The sequence below is a fragment of the Zalophus californianus genome, chromosome 1 (genome assembly GCF_009762305.2).
Source record: "Zalophus californianus isolate mZalCal1 chromosome 1, mZalCal1.pri.v2, whole genome shotgun sequence".
Classification (NCBI taxonomy): domain Eukaryota; kingdom Metazoa; phylum Chordata; class Mammalia; order Carnivora; family Otariidae; genus Zalophus; species Zalophus californianus.
The window spans coordinates 33,615,265-33,633,188 of NC_045595.1; the positions used below are offsets into that span (position 1 = coordinate 33,615,265).

Genomic DNA, 17,924 nt, shown 5'->3' on the forward strand with positions numbered 1-17,924 from the left:
ATCTGCCATGAGCAGACATTTTTCCAAAAGAGACATACAAATGGCCAACAGGTACATGAAAACATGCTCAATATCACTCATTTATCAGTGAAATACAAATCAAAACTACAATGAGATATCACTGCACACCTGTCAGAATGGCTAAAATCCACAACACAAGAAACAACAGGTGTTGGTAAGGATGTGGAGAAAGGGGAACCCTCTTACACTGTTGGTGGGAATGCAAGCTGGTGCGGCCACTCTGGAAAACAGTATGGAGGTTCCTCAAGACGTTAAAAATGGAGCTACCCTATGACCCAGTAATTGCACTACTAGGTATTTACCCCAAAGATACAGATGTAGTGAAATGAAGGGGCACCTGCACCCCAACGTTCATAGCAGCAATGTCCACAATAGCCAAACTGTGGAAGGAGCCGAGATGTCCTTCAACAGATGAATGGTAAATAAGATATGGTATATGAACACAATGGAATACTACTCAACCTTACCATTTACATCGATGTGGATGGAACCGGAGGGTATTATGCTAAGTGAAATAAGTCAGAGAAATTTAAGAAACAAAACGGGGTGCCTGGGTGGCTCAGTTGGTTGAGCATCTGCCTTCAGCTCAGGTCATGATCACAGAGTTCTTGGATCGAGTCCCGCATCGGGCTTCCTGATCAGCGGCAAGTCTGCTTCTCCCTCTGCCTCTACCCCTGACTCATGCTCTCTACCCCACCCCCCGTCAAATAAATAAATAAAATCTTAAAAAAAAAAAGCAAAACAGATGACCATGGGGAAGGGAAGGAAAAATAAGATAAAAATAGAGAGGGAGGCAAACTATAAAAAACTCTTAACTGTAGAAAACAAACTGAGGGTTGCTGGAGGGGAGGTGGATGGGGGGATGGGGTAACGGGGTGATGGGCATTAAGGAGGGCATGTGATGTGATGAGCACTGGGGGTTATATGCAACTGATGAATTATTGGATGCTACATCTGAAACTAATGATGTACTATATGTTGCCTAATTGAATTTAAATAAAAAAATAAAGATGTGTCATCTGCTGTAAGCTATTGCTTTGTTTCCACCATTTTGGGGGAAAAAAAGCTATTTTGCTTTTTTATCCATAATTTTCTTCTTCTTGGCTCTTCATGGAATTGAAACAAATTTCATATGTCAGAGACCGTGATGGAGCCATTCCTCAAGGGTACCTGCTTCCCTTGCCGTGTGGTGGGCATGTGATCTGGGCAGGCCGTTAGGCGTGCTTCCTCTCCCTGGACCTGGGGATGAGGGGGGGCCCCCTGTTGGGGCCGCTCACAGGCCTTTTCCAAAGACTGGTGTGAACACTGGGAGATAGAGGAGCTTTCTCCTTCTGAAATCAAGAACTCGAAAGATGAAATCTGGAGCGTTCCGTGGCTGCCTTTTCCACCATCCAGAGAGCCTATGGCGAATGCTGCCAACATGGAGGGAGGGAAGGAAGAGATGGAGGAAGAACAAACTCCCTGCTGACATCCTTTACGTAACTGAGCCTGGCAGCGCCAGAAGCCAGCAAACCCCGGGACGTCTCCGTTTTACCTTCAACCGTTCTTCTCTGCTTACGTTACTCTGAGATGTATTTCCCACACTTGAATCTGGAAGAGTCCTGAGAAATAGGGTCTCCAATGAGGAAGATGAGGGTGATAAAAAGTACTGTTCATTGTGTTCTTGACTAAGTTTTTGTTTATTCCTATAATAATCCTTTGAGGAAAATATTATGATTGCCATTTTCCAGGGAAACAAACGGAGGTACAGAGAGGTTAAGTAACTTGCTAACGACACTAAGGGACTAAATTGTCAGTCAGATCCTAGTTGTAATTGATCAGCTGGGCCAGGGCACTTTTGGAATGATACTGGACTAATCAACCCAAACCAGGACTGTCCCAGGCAAGCTGGGTTACCTACTTCTTCTCCATTCTACCACGACTCTTCTGATCCCTGCTTTACTGCCGAGATGTAGACAGGTTAAGTAATTTATCCAAGGTCACATGCAAGCACACGTCAGAGCTCCATGGTTGGGAGGACAAGGATTAGGGAAGGTGACAATCAGCTACACAGGTGTCTAGTCTGGGACCCAACGTGAAGCTTTGCAAGGTTCCACAGCCTCCTCATTCATAGATCAATAATAAGGCACAGGAGAGCCAAGTGCAGCCTTTGACAAAGGGCCTGCCTCCAAGTCTCTAAAGCAGAGGAACTTGAAGCCTGAAAGTGAATTGGTTAGGGCGCCTGGGTGGCTCAGTTGGTTAAGCGACTGCCTTCGGCTCAGGTCATGATCCTGGAGTCCCGGGATCGAGTCCCGCATCGGGCTCCCTGCTCGGCAGGGAGTCTGCTTCTCCCTCTGACCCTCCCCCCTCTCATGAGCTCTCTCTCTCTCTCTCTCTCATTGTTTCTCTCAAATAAATAAATAAAATCTTAAAAAAAAAGGAAAGTCAATTGGTTAAAAGGTAGTTATTGAGTTGCTTGAACAACAAAAGTGGGAATTTAAAAAAATATATGGCACCAAAAAGAACTGCAGTTAACAGGATGAATCTGAGACTGTCTTGGAAACACTGAGACAGTAGTAAAGGAGGACATCTCCTTTGCTCCATCCACTCACAAAACCATCTGGATTGTCCAGTATTTAATATTTAATAGGCCCTTTGTTTTAGATTGCAGTAGCTCATGGTGGGAACCAGCAGCTCGTGCAGTCTTCTCGTTGGGATCCCTTTCGGGTGTGTGTATATTTTGAGTGTGCGCACATGCATGTGTGTGCACAGGGTGGGGGTAGCATGGCATGGGTCTTGCACTGAGCTGTGCGCTTACAGGATCACCTCTCTCACACAACCCTAAGAAGGTGGTATTATTATTCTCTTTTAACCAAGCTGGGCCATTCATCCAACAGGTGTTTATTACTTCCTTCTTCGGGCTCGGGTAGCTGGTGGAGTGCTGAGTGTGGCATCATGATGATAGTGTGGTCACTGTCATTGTGGCCCTCAAAGCAAAGATCTAGAAACTGGTTTAATCCAAGTCAGCCAGACCCACTGCCACATTCTGCCTGTCAGCCCCAAATAATAAGCATGGTGTGAATATGGTAAACTATGCTGGTCTACTCTGCTGGGTTATGAGGAAAGAGGAAGAAAAAAAGGGGAAAAAGTGTTGGGAGAAGATTGTACATCATTCTCAATCAATAAGCTGTGCCAAGCTGTGCCACTATATTATAAATGCACCAGTGCCTGTCTACAGAGCTGGGAAACCACCAACAGATTGAAAAGGTATCCTACGGAGTAGGAAAATGTGTTGCAAACCATATATCCAATGAGAGATTAATCTCTAAAATATATAAGGAGCTCCTACAACTCGATAGCAAAAATTAATAACCTGATTAAAGGGGCTAAGATCTTGAAAAGACTTTTCTCCAAAGAGGGTATACAAAGGGCCAACAAGTATATGAAAAACGCTCAACATTACTAATAATTAGGAAAGTGCTAATCAAAACCACAATGAGATATCACCTCACGCTTGTCAGGATGGCTTCATCCAAAAAGACAAGTGGTAGTGAAGACATAGAGAAATTGGAACCCTTGTACACTGTTAGTGGAAATGCAAAATGGTGCAACCACTGTGGAAAACAGTACGGCAGTTCCTCAAAGGATTAAAAATAGAACTACATTATGATCCAGCAGCCCCACCTTTGGGTATTTATCCAAAAGAATTGCAGTCAGGATCTGGAAGAGATATTAGCATTCCCACGTTCATTGCAGCACTATTCACAAGAGCCAAGTTGTGGAAACAATCCAAATGTCCACTGACAGATGAATGGATAAAGAAAATGTGGTGTGTACATAAAAAGAATGAAATCCTGCAACACACAACAACATGGATAAACCTCGAGGACATTATCATAGGTGAAATAAGCCAGTCACAGAAGGACAAATACTACGTGATTCTTCTTATTTGAGGTATCTAAAATAGTCAGATTCATAGAATCAAAGAGTGGAATAGTGGTTGCCAGGAGCTAGAGGGAGAGGGAAATGAGGTACGAATCAACGGGCATAAAGTTTCAGTTAACGAAGATGAATATGTTCTAGAGATCTGCTGTACAATATTGTCAACAATCAACAATATTATTAAAAAAATTATTCACAAAAATAAAAAATAAAACAAAATAAAGTACATTAGTGGCTTTCTGTTAGTTTGAGGATCAAGGGGGAAAACCCGCCAACATGGGTTTTAACTTGTTGTGGAATCTGGCCATTGGCCACCTTCCAAGCCCACTGTGCAACCCTGTTCCCAGAAGCTCTCTGCATGCTGGGCTTTCTCTCCTCCACTGCTCATTGAGTTCATCCTGCTTCTTCTCATATGGTCGGGCTAATGCAGGGTCCTTTCCATCTGCTTTGGGTATTTACTTTACCTGTCTCCCCTACTCAACTCACCCTTCAGATCTCCTCGGGCAGCCTTGCCTAACCACCCTGATCAGATCAGATCTCCCCCGTGTGCCTCTCCAGAGTAGCACTACAGAACTGACACCTTATCATTCTTTTGTATGATTAGGTATTATCTGTGTTCTCAAATACACAGTGAGCTGCTTAAGGGCAGGGACTGCCTCCTCTCTCTTCTTTGCTCACTTTTTAATATTTTTGTTAAATTTACAAGCATAGTGGGGCACCCGGGTGGCTCAGTCTTTAAGTGTCTGCCTTTGGCTCAGGTCATGATCACAGGGTCCTGGGATCGAGCCCCGCATCAGGCTCCCTGCTCGGCGGGAAGCCTGCTTTTCCCTCTCCCACTCCCCCTGCTTGTGATCCTGCTCTCGTTCTCTCTCTCTGTGAAATAAATAAAAAAATCTTTAAAAAAATTTATAAGCATAGTGCTAAATAAATATGTGTTGATTGAATGAAAGGGTAAATGAATCAATAAAGTTGAGGTGTTGGCTTGTAAAAGCATCTAACCTAGTTGGAGAAGCTAAGTAACCATGCTTGTATTTTGCATATCCTTGGCTATCACCAAGCCCAGTGCCTGAGAGACCAGTTATCTAAGCCAGTGCTTCTAAAACTTCTATTCAAGTCATTCAGGGGTCTTGTTACAGTGCAACTTCTTCTTCTTCTTCTTCTTCTTCTTCTTCTTCTTCTTTTTAGGTTTTATTTATTTATTTTAGAGAGAGAGAAAGAGAGAGAGAAAGCAAGACCCCATGCTGAGCATAGAGCCCAAAGTAGGGTTTGATCTCACAACCTGAGATCATGACCTGAGACAAAATCAAGAATTGGACACTTAACCAACTGAGCCAACTGAGCCACTGGCACCCCAAGGTGCTTTGGGTTTAACAGAAGACCCAGCTTAAACTGGCCTACTTAAAAAATAAAGATGATGTATTGTCATATAACTGAAGAGGAGTATGAAAAGGTGGAAGTCAGGTACAATTTGATCAAGGCTCCAGTTTCTCTGTGATTTTTCTTGGTGCTGCCTTCTTTGTTGTCTTTCCATCCTTTGGTTAATTTTCTCGATGGAGACAAAATGACTGCAGCTTTTTCAGCTCTCATATTTCTATATTGTACCACCCAATAGAATAGAAGTTATCTGTCTCCCTAGCCATCAAGATAAGTTCTATTCTTAATTCTGGTTTGACCAATTTAGGTTATATGTGGGGTGGGGTGGGAAGAATTTCTAATGCATTTGGTTGAAGCTGTCCATTTGTTAACTTCAGAAGAGGTGACTCATGTCCTATTTGGGTGCCTGGTCCTGATGGTCCATAGGTACTCAAACAATCCCTCCCATGTGGCTTGAGTTTTTGTACTTCCTGTTAAGTCACAAACATGTCCTGGATCTTTGCCTCCAAATGTCTACCCAGAGCAGTGTTCTCATTTCTGGTACATTAGAATTACTTGGGAAACTTAAAAACTGTAGTTGCTTAAGTTCCTCCCTAGATTAAATACGTAAGAATTTCTTGGGGTAAGGTCCAAAAAATCAATTTTTACAAAGATCCTTGAGGGATTCTAATGTGCAGCAGGGATGGAAACCACTTACCTAGAGTAGTGCTTCTCAATGGGGCTAAGGGGGAGGAGTTTGCCCCCGGGGGACACTTGTCAATGCTAACAACAAATGACTGGAGGGTAGTTACTTCTGGTATCTAATGGGATGGTGCTAAACATCTTATAACGCACAAGATAGCCCCCCTACCCTTGCCCAACACACACAAGATTACCTGGCCCAATGTTAATAATGTCAATGTTGAGAGCCATTCACCTAGAAGAACAAGATGTTAGAATAGATGATTTATTAGCAGTATATTTTGGCACACTGGTAGGGAAACATACAGTATAAAATAGTGATTTTCAAACTTGATTCTACTTAAGAATTAGCAGGGGGGCTTGTTTAAAATGAAAGTTCCAGGGGGCGCCTGGGTAGCTCAGTCGGGTGAGCATCCAACTCTTGATTTCGGATCAGGTCATGATCTCAGGGTTGTGAGATTGAGCCCCACGTTGGGCTCTGCACTCAGTGCCGAGTCTGCTTGGGATTCTCTCTCCCTCTGCTTCTGTCCCACTCCCTGCTTGCACGCTCTCTGTCTCTCTCTTTTTCAAAATAAATAAATAAAATCTTAAAAAAATAAAATGAAAGATTCAGGGCCTAATGCCCTGAAATGTCTTTTTTTTTTTTTTTATCATGAAAAGTGTACTCTTTAATCCCCATCACCTATTTGACCCTTCCCCTCCCCTCCCCCCCCACCTTCTTCTCTCTGGTAACCATGAGTTTGTTCTCTATAGTTAAGAGTCTGTTTCTTGGATTGTCTCTGTCTTTTTTTTTTTTCCTTTGCTCTACGTTTTATTTCTTAAATTCCACATATGAGTGAGATCATATGGTATTTGTCTTTCTCTGATTGACTTATTTGCTTAGCATAATACTCTCTAGCTCTATCTGTGTCATTGCAAATGGCAGGATTTCATTCTTTTTCATGATCAAATAATATTCTACTGTGTATATACATGTATACACACACACTCATATATATATACCACATCTTCTTTATCCATTCATCATTCAGTGGACACTTGGGCTGTTTCCATATCTTGGCTATCGTCAATAATGCTGCAATAAACATAGGAGTGCATGTATCCCTTCAAATTAGTGTCTTTGTATTCTTTTTTTTTTTAAAGATTTTATTTATTTATTTGACAGACAGAGAGAGAGAGAGAGAGAGAGAGCACAAGCAGGGGGAGCGGCAGGCAGAGGGAGAGGGAGAAGCAGGCTCCCGCGGAGCAGGGAGCCCGATGCGGGACTTGATCCCAGGACCCTGGGATCATGACCTGAGCCAAAGGCAGTCGCCCAACCAACTGAGCCACCCAGGTACCCAGTGTCTTTGTATTCTTTGGGTAAATACCCAGGAGCCCATACCCTGAAGTACTGATTCGTCCAGTTTGGAGTGGGACCTAGTTATCTTAACATCCATTTTGATAAAGTTGATTTCAATGCAGGTGTTCCAGAGACCGTGTTCTGAGAAACGCAGTTACAGAACGCACACTTATGTTGTGCTCTCAGGGATGAGCCCAGCCTGAGGGTAGAAATACCCTCATGAAATGTAACATTTGCAACCTGGGAGTGATGTGAGGTAAACAGGGAGGAAAATGAGCTCCCCCCACTACCCCGTGGGGGGGGTGTGTGTGCAGTTTAGTTGAGTCCTTGAATGTAATTGTGAGGAGCCTTGTGTGAGCTTCAATGTGAATGGTCTCCCTGTGGTGCTTTAGCATGTAGCCGGAGTCCCAGCCCCTGGGAGGTTTGGTGAAGGGACTGCTTCACAGACTTCAGCCTGGGGGACCCCGGCCTCCATCGGGTCCAGCACTGCAAAGAAACCCGCCAAGAACCACACTGTAGCGGCTTCAGCGGAGAGAGCTGACTTTGCCTCTTCTCTTTGCTGCTTGCATTGTTTTGGCAGAGTTTATCCTAAAAATAGCACCGCCGAGCCCCGCCTGGAGGCCTTCTGCCTCGAGCTTCTGCAGGCTTGTACAGTGTGTTTGGTTCTTGCACACTCGCCGGCTCACGGAAGAGGCAATATTTTGTAGGGGAGGAAAAGGGAAAAGTTGGGGTTTGGGAGCCCAAAGCCAGCAGTCGGTTCAGGCTCTGCCTCTGACCAGCCACCCTGACTTTGGATAAGTCACTTAACCCTTTTGGGGCTCAGTTTTACAGAGTCGCCCACAAAACAGGCATCCTCTGAGATCAGGCTCACAGAATCAGCCTGAGGGGCAAATCAGATAAAGTTTGTATCAGCTTCTTGCTAAAGGACAATATGAGGGTTCCTCATTCTGAGCAGACTGTGGTCCCCTTACTATCCATGATGACTTAGGTATCCGTGCAACCCAATGCCATTCCTGATACATACCCAGCAGTGTCTGATGCAGAGTTAAACCCACTCTTTCTCTTCTTGTCCTAATCCAATTGATCACTGTCTCCCTGCCAAATTCCAGAAGGGCAAGGCAGCGTCTACTTTTTGCATACCTGTTTGTCTCTGTCTTCTAGTCCAGTACCAGGCTCAATAAGTATGTGTTGAGGAAGTGAGTATAAATGAATACATGAGAAATGAATTCAAGTCAACAGAGGTTTTGAGGATGCCCCCTGTATGCTAGGGCTTTGTCATCAGGAATTAATGTGAGTGCAAGAAATAGAAACCCAGACAAACTAATGTGAACTGAAAGAAATAACTGAGGCTCTAACCAAGGAAATACGGCTGGGTCTTCAGGGACGAGGCGAGTGCTGAAAAACCAGCACACTCAGATCAGCCAGTCCACCTGCCCAGACTCTGGCTCTCTCTCTCTCTCTCTCTCTCTCCAGTCCACCTGCCCAGACTCCGGCTCTCTCTCTCTCTCTCTCTCTCTCTCTCTCCAGTCCACCTGCCCAGACTCCGGCTCTCTCTCTCTCTCTCCAGTCCACCTGTCCAGACTCCGGCTCTCTCTCTCTCTCTCTCTCTCTCCAGTCCACCTGCCCAGACTCCGGCTCTCTCTCTCTCTCTCTCTCCAGTCCACCTGTCCAGACTCCGGCTCTCTCTCTCTCTCTCTCTCCAGTCCACCTGCCCAGACTCCGGCTCTCTCTCTCTCTCTCTCCAGTCCACCTGCCCAGACTCCGGCTCTCTCTCTCTCTCTCTCTCCAGTCCACCTGTCCAGACTCCGGCTCTCTCTCTCTCTCTCTCTCCAGTCCACCTGCCCAAACTCTGGCTCTCTCTCTCTCTCTCTCTCCAGTCCACCTGTCCAGACTCCGGCTCTCTCTTTCTCTCTCTCTCTCTCCAGTCCACCTGCCCAGACTCCGGCTCTCTCTCTCTTACTACCATCCTCTCTCATCTCCTCACTTCCTCTCTTACTACCATCCTCTCTCATCTCCTCACTTCCTCTCTGCAGGTAGTTTTATGCTCTTTATTGCATATTGGCTCCTTCTGCTTTGATCATACTTGAGACCAGAACACTCCAGCCTCTCGTTTTAAGCACCAACTCTTATTAGCAAGAGTCTCTGAGTGCCAAACCCAAATTTCCAAGAAAGAAATGGTGAATGTCTTAGTTAAGGAAGAAGTCCATCCCAGATCCAAGCAGCTATGATGTTATGAGGCGATGTCAGAGAGGGAGGTCCTCCAGCCTCCCCCCCTCTCCATTGTGCAGGGGAAGCAGGTGCTGACAGGGAGGACATGGACAGGTTCCTCCAGGAACTGAGAGTGGAGGCTGAGAGGTCATTATGGGTAGAGGCCTATCTAGAACAGAGGCACTATGCTGTTTATTCATTTATTCCAGAACTATTCACTCGAGGCCTACTTTGTGCCAGGCACCGTTCCAGATGCTGAGGATACAGCAGTGGCAAGAAAGACAGACAAGAGGCGTGCCTTCCTGGAAGCCTCATTCTACACTACACGCAATTCTACGTTACAGCAAACAAGAACACAAGCAAGATAACTGCAGATCGTGGCAAGTGCACGGAGAAATTGGCAATTCGATGTAAGATGACGGGTCAAGTGGTGGGAAAGTTATTTTCAAATTGCCATTTAGAGCGTCCTAGTCTGTCAACTGGCTAAAAATACCAAAAAGAGTGCCCAGATCTGGTTGTTCTGTTTATAAAGGAGGAAGTGAAATAGAGTTCACAATGTTCTTTGCAGTTCTCTCTCTGCTTGTCATGTTGTGGGGGAAAAAGCATCTAGTTTGAGCTGGATTAGGGACAGCCAGGCCCTGCAGTCACCCTCTCAGACCTTCTTGTGGAATTTATTAATACAGCCCTGAGTGGCTCAGGACATGCCACATTTCAAGAGCCACCTGCCTCTGCTTGATTTGGGGGCCTGCCTAAAACAGGCTTCAGGGGAAGTAGAGAATATGTGGTGGGAGAGCGGACCCACCTAGTTACCTCAGTGTCAGGCCTTTTGGACTTTCTCCCAGCAGTCTTCCATAGAAAGGCTGCAGCAAAGGGCAGCGTTGTTCTCTAGCTATTTTCAGAAATAACAACAAGCTGAGGCTTACTGAATGCTTAGCATGTGCTAGACAATGTTCTAAAAGCTCTATGTGTATTAACTTACTTAATTTCTACAATTCTACCATGAGGTAGGTACTACTAGTATCCCCATACTACAGGTGAGGAAGTCAAGTCCAGAAAGTTTATAAAACTTGCTCAAAGTAATATGATAGAACTAGACTTCAAATCTTGCCATTCTGGCTCCAAAAAATCCATGGTTTTTAATGAATAGTGCCCGGTTCTAGCTGACTCAGGTCCCTGTCTCTGGCTTCTCTCAAAGTAAGTATTAAATCAACTAAATGACTACATGATGCTTACTATTTTCATTGAATTTTCTACTAAATAAGTGCCATATGCATACCCAATATCTTTCAAAGCTCGTATTCAAATGTAGAAAAGGAGAGTGAAAAATCTTGGGTTTTAGGTCAAACTTAAAATGGTGTGTGTGTGTGTGTGTGTGTGTGTGTGTGTGTGTGTGTGTGTGTTGGTGTTTTGTTTGATTTTTTTTTCTGCAACCCTACCATCAAACTATTTTAGTCTGACACCCAGTGAGGGGAGAAAGTATTGTTTTACACTTGTCTTCATTGAAAGACAAGATTGGTCCCAGAGATTGCCTCATGAGTGTGGAGAGTGGGAAAGTATTAAGATACTTAGATGGAAAGAAGCTCCACAGAAGAATTTCAGGCATCAATAAGCAGGTGGGGAAGGATGTGGGGGCAGGGCAGCTTTTTGAAACTTCTCACTGCAATCCTCAGTAAGTGTAGTGGAATGTAGCAGCTGAGCCCAAGTTTGATTTTGCTAGAAGGAACTGGAGAGGTGGTGATTCTTTTCCCCTATTTCTCAGGTAAAAAGAAAATTTAGGGGCGCCTGGATGGCTCAGTCAGTTAAGCCTCTGCCTTCAGCTCAGGTCATGATCTCAAGGTCCTGGGATTGAGCCCTTGCTCAGCAGGGAGCCTGCTTCTCCCTCTGCCTGCTGCACCCCCTGCTTGTGCTCTTTCTGTCTCTCTCTCTCTGACAAATAAATAAATAAAATCTTAAAAAAATAAATAAAAAAATAAAATTCTATCTATACTTGGGGCACCTGGATGGCTCAGTCGGTTAAACCTCTGCCTTCGGCTCAGGTCATGATCTCAAGGTCCTGGGATTGAGCCCCAAGTCGGGCTCCCTGCTCAGCAGGGAGTCTTCTTCTCCCTCTGCCCCCTCCCTCTGCCCCTCCCCTCTGCTCATGCTCTCTCTCTCTCTCTCCACACCTCCAGTCTCTCAGATAAACAAAAAAATTTTAATTGCGATGTAACTTACATACTATAAAATTAATCTTTCAAAGTCTAATATACTCACAGTGTTGTACAATTATCACCACTAATTCCAGAACATTCTCTTCACTCCAAAAAGATACCCATACCTATTAGCAGTCACTCCCCATTTCCCCATCCCTTAATCCCTGGCAACTATCAGTCTACTTTCTGTCTCTATGAATTTACCTATTCTGGACATTTCATAGGAATGGAATCAGACCATATGTGTCTTTGTGCTTGGCTTCTTTCACTAAGCACAGTATGTTTAAGTTTTATCCATGTTGTAGCATGTTTCTATATGTACTTCTTTCCTTTTTATAGGTTAATAAAATTCTGTTGTATAGATATACCCTATATTATGTATCTATTCATCATTTGATGGGCATTTGGATTGCTTTAATTGCTTGACTATTATGAATAATATTGCTATCAATGTGTTTATACCAGTTTTTGTGTGGATTTTTAATTTTTCAAAAGATTTTACTTAATTTATTTGTCAGAGAGAGAGAGAGCACAAGCAGGGGGAGCGGCAGAGGGAGAGGGAGAAGCAGACGCCCCACTGAGCAGGGAGCCCAATGCAGGACTTGATCCCAGGCCCCTGGGATCATGACCTGAGCCAAAGGCACATTCTTAACCAACTGAACCACCCAGACATCCCAATTTTTAATTATTTTCATTATTATTTTAATTTAATTATTTTTAATTCCTTCAAGTACATACCTAGAGTGGAATTGCTGGGTCATATGGTCACTCCATGTTTAATATTTCGAGGAAATGCAAAACTCTTTCCCAAAGTGGCTGTGTCATTTTATATTTACAGTAGTGTATGAGGATTCCCATTTCCCACAACCTCACCAATGCTTGCTGTCATCTCTCTTTTTGGTTATAAGCTGGAGAATCCTTTTTTTAATTAACATATAATATATTATTTGTTTCAGGGGTACAGGTCTGTGATTCATCAGTCTTACACAATTCACAGCACTCACCATACTACATACCCTCCCCAATGTCCATCACCCAGCCACCCCATCCCTCCCACCCCCCACCACTCCAGCAACCCTCAGTTTGTTTCCTGAGATTAAGAATCTTTTATGGTTTGTCTCCCTCTCTGGTTTAATCTTGTTTCATTTTTCCCTCCCTTCCCCTATGATCCTGTCTTGTTTCTCAAATTCCTCATATTAGTGAGATCATATGATACTTGTCTTTCTCTGAATGACTTATTTCGCTCAGCATAATACCCTCCAGTTCCATCCACGTCATTGCAAATGGCAAGATCTCATTCCTTTTGATGGCTGCGTAATATTCCATTGTGTATACACACCACATCATCTTTATCCATTCATCTGTCGATGGACATCTTGGCTCTTTCCATGGTTTGGCTATCGTGGACATTGCTGCTATAAACATCAGGGTGCACGTACCCCTTCGGATCCCTACATTTGTATCTTTGGGGTAAATACCCAGTAGTGCAATTGCTGGGTCGTAGGGTAGCTCTATTTTCAACTTTTTGAGGAAACTCCATGCTGTTTTCCAGAGTGGCTGCGCCGTAAGCTGGAGATTCTTGTAGATATTTGGTTCACAAATGGTTCTATTAGGTGGCTTTGGTTTTATTGGCTAAAGGGAAGTGAGGATCTATTAATGTGTTTGTACGTGGAGAGGCAGGGGAGAATGGAGAGTTTTGTCACCCAAACTTGTCTAATGAATTTAATACATTTATCTTGAGACTCAGGGAAGAGAGGAGATAGCTCAGAGCCCAAGAAGTTCCTGAAAGAACTTGTAAGACTCTGTGCACCAGCAGGATGCTGTGGGACCCAGGGACCAAGTTCCTCAGCATGGGGACTTCTCCCCACTGACCGATGCTGGGAGGTGGGACAGCAGGGAGGAGGGCTGAGGGACACAAGCCCAGTGGTGGCACAGTTGCCGATGTTCATCGAGGGCACAGGGGAGGAAGCAGAGTCTGGAAGCCATCCTCGGTTAGCTGGTGGCAGTGGCTTCCATGGGGAGGCCAGGGTTCAAGAATACACTGTGACATGGCAACGCTCAAGTCTGGCCTTAGGAGGTCAGAGTCAACATGACCTGGGACTGAAACTGATCCACAGGCGGGCAAACGTGGGTGCCGTCTACACATGGCCCTGCCTCAAAGATCCTGTGCAAACCCACATCTTTGTACTTTTTACCTTCTAGGGGATTCTAGGCCAGACAGGTATCAGTAGGGTTTGACCCTACTGAAGAAAGGAAAGGTAGAAACATCCGTGACCTTTTAAATCTTCATTTTTCTACCCAGCCTGGTGTTTCTCATTACTGTTTTACAGACTGGAAGGAAATAGATTTTGTGTCATGTAAATTATTTTGAGTTTATGGTCTCTGGCTAGAAAGCCAGGGCTGTTCCTCAGAGGTTATTTTATGCCCGTCCATTAGCATGAGCTCCTTATTGATTAACCAATAAAACATGACCTGCCTGAGCCTGGTGATGGAATCTCCCAACTCATAATTAATATTCAGGTAAAGCGCCACCACATTAATCTGCTTTCCCTTCCATGGTAATTGGTGTTTAATTTCTATTTTATTAACCACAATTGGTAAATCTAGGGAGATTCCAGTTCTAGGCATTTACTCTAAGAGGCTTCTATGTCCTTCACTGGAAACCTGTACTGCTTTAACTTGCTGTGTAATTCAAACTTTAAGAAGCCCTTCTGTGATCTCCCATGGGCCCCATGCCAACTCTGAGAGGCAGAGTAAGGTAGATCTCACAAAGCCCCATTTTAACTCACGAGGGAACGTGAGGCTCGAGAGCAGTCGTGAGGGGCAAATCGTAAATCTTGTCCTGATTCTCTCAACTCTACCCAGGTCCTGTGATGCATTTATAAAATATTCATAACGAAATTTATCAGGTGTTTTTATTGACTTGATTTATCAAATTAGTTCTGTCTTCCATTTCTGCACCACCCCACAAGGCCCGTGGGTAAATATACTACTTCAGAAGCTAGGGCTTGGAGCTAAAACACTGTCAGGATGACATCTACTCAGTTAAGATAAAATAAAGTTCTGCCCAAGCAAAACAATTTTTAAAAACCAGATACAAATGTGTAAGGGAATGCATTTATTCCCAAAACACTTGGCCTCTCTCCTCCCCTCCAATAGCAGAAAATGAATTCTCCTCCGTGCACAATAATCTGTGACAAACTTGAACTGGCATATTGGGTTAATAAACTATTATGAAAATCAATAGTAATTAAAGGGAACACTTAGCTGACAAAGTTGATAAAGCTGAATGTATTTATGAGCTCTTAATTTTCTTTTCCCCCTTAATTGTTCCCTCTGGGCTGTCACGGTTTTCGATTGTTTGCTATCCAAATATCAAAAAAGCTGAGCTAGCCTGGGTATTACTGGGTAATTTCAATTACTAAAAGCATGAACTTTTTAAAAGAACTTCTCTAAGCTTGGACTTACTCCTTTAAACTCTGTCAGTGTGCACTATGATTGATGGTTGCATGGAAAATGGTGACCAGTTGCTTTCCTATGGAATCGGTATAAATGGATTTGAGTTGCAGCAGGACGTACCGTTTAGATGTTTGACAATTTCTGGATTGTGGATTCCTAATTACTCAAAGAATCTTTCTTTTCTCTTCTATATTCCTCTTCCTGACTCCTGTGGGGAATGTGATGCAGAAATGGCGAGACACAGAACCAAGATATATAACGGAAAACCCACCAGAAAATTTTCTTTCATTACTAATGATTCCAGGACCGAATTTGGGAGACATCTGAAATCTGTGACTTCATAGGTCTAGTGAGGTATAGATGCTTTTATTACAAGCTAGGGAATTTAGGTAAACTACCTAGGAAAATGCAGCTCCAAATCCATGCCTATTCTGCAATGAGAGTTTTCATTTGCCTAAATTATCTGGGTAACTGACATATTTTTTCATTCATATCCATCCACCTATGAAAAACATACTCCATGTCATCTATATGCCTTTAGGCAATCGGGTCGATCTTGATGATGCAGAGACACACAATCCCTGACTTCAAGACCTTCAGTCATCTACTCCTCAAGACATCTCATCAACCAACACAAACCCCCCACACTAAAGAGGAGGCAGGGTGTAGAGGCCATAACAGCTGAGCTCTGCCTGCCGGCAAGAACGGCGATAGGGGAAAGCTAATTGTGGTGGTTGGATACAAGGACATGGTGAGTGGGTTCTGCTGGGTGGCATAGGGGAACTTAACAAGAACCACCACCCTCTCATTTCCTGGTGGTAAAAGATCAACTATCTATGAGATCGAAGACACTTTCCAGCAGTTTCTAAACCGGGACAACAATGACATCATGCCCATCAACCTGTACATGGCGGAGATGGTGTGGCATGTGCCCGACACCCCAACAGTGCTCCATTCATGCTGTTCTGGAGATCCTGTCCCAGGGGCATCCCTATGATGCCGCCAAGGACTCCATCCTGTGCAGGGCCCAGGGCATGTTCACAGCCAAGGATCTGCCCCAGGGCCCTCCCCACAGCCATGCCGCCTCGCCCCAGGCTTGCCATCAGCCCTTCTCTAAGTTGTGAGCCTCGGATTTCCAATTCCCTGCCCCTTCGCACTCCATTGAGAGGCAGGTGAGGTGCTTCCAGGTTACTGGGGTGCTGTCATCACAGTCAAGGCTGCTTAGGGAACAGGAAGCCTGAGAGTCTTCTCTTCACTACCTCTCCCCTGTGATGTTACACAGCGTCATTGTTGATGTTAAAGTAACGACTGTTTCTCTCCCCTACCAAAGGAAAAAAAAAAGGAGACAGAATGTAAAAAGGAAACAATACCATATGATAAGTATTTTGAAAAGAAAAACAAAAGATGGTGTGAGAAGGCCGTGGCTGGTCTCCGGGAATTCATGGCAGACTTCCTAGAGTGTCTTAGTTTACTCGGGCTGCCATAGCACCATAACAAAGTACCGCAGACTGGGGGGATTAAACAACAGAAATGTACTTTCTCACGGTTCTGGAGGCTAGAAGTCTAAGATCAAGGTGCCTGCAAGTTCATTTCCCCTAAGGCCTCTCTTTTTGGCTTGCAGACAGCTGTCTTCACACGGTCTTCCCTCTGTGTACTAGGTCCTAATCTCTTCTTATAAGGACACCAGTCATATTGGATTATGACCTCAAGTCACCCAAATTACCACTTTAAAGGCCTTATCTCCAAATACATTGGGAGATACTAGGGGTCAGGGCTTCCACATATGGATTTGAAAGGGGACACAATTTAGCCCAGAACACCGGGGAAGTGACTTTCAAACTGGGACTTGAAGCAAAAGCAGAATTGACTCAAGTCAGGAGCTGGGGAAGAGGGAGAGAGAGCATTCTGTGCCAAAGGTAGCCCACACACCAAGGCCTGGAAAGGAGAGAAAGTGGCGTACTCGGCACAGGGCAAGCATTCTGGGATGGCTAGAGCCTGGATGGGACATGCAAAGCTACCAGATCTGAGGCTGAGCACGAGAAGGGATGGATTGTGGTGGACCTTGCCATCCAAGTTATGGTTGGGACAAGGAGCACTTGGAAGAATTTTAAGCAAGAGACTGAGGATTGGATCTGCAGTCACCTAATCCCTCAAGCCTGCTGACGGGTGCCTGAACACATAGCACGAGGCCTCCGTAAGATGGCAGCGGGCTGTTCACCTGTCACAGAGAGACGTAGTGGTGGAGGTGCCGAGGAGGACGACCCTCCTTGCACACCCAGGTTTGGTTTAGGAAGCTCTTTCCTGTAGGGGATCTTTTTTGATCCTGCCACCTCAATGCTGGGGAAACCAGGGCTCAGAGAGGTCAAGGATGCTGCCCGAGGAAGGTCCCAAAGCTAGCACGTGGCGAGCCTGGACTGGAGCTCTAACCTTTTCACCTTTTGGCTCCAGCCCTTCTGAGGAACTCAGGCTCCTTTCTGAGTGATGGACAGCATTCTCCAGTCTCTCTTCCAAGAAGTCCTGCAGCACATAGTTCTATGTGGTCCACTCGACACCCTTGTTAAAATGTTCACTCTTTTAAGGAGGAAAAAAAGCTGTCATTTGAGCGGCATTTACTGCCATAATTACAGCCACCATTTGGCGAAGTTGAGTGAGAAAACCCCAGTGACTTAAAAGACAAACCACCATATGCCACAATCTGTCAGGGGCTAGCCTTTGACAGAAAACAGTTT

The 17,924-nt window shown here is 44.6% G+C and overlaps 1 pseudogene; it reads left to right on the forward strand.

Annotated features, from left to right (window-relative positions):
- The first annotated feature begins 13,677 nt into the window (after positions 1–13,677).
- Positions 13,678–16,319, forward strand: LOC113916058 (annotated as a pseudogene).
- The last annotated feature ends 1,605 nt before the right edge of the window (positions 16,320–17,924 follow it).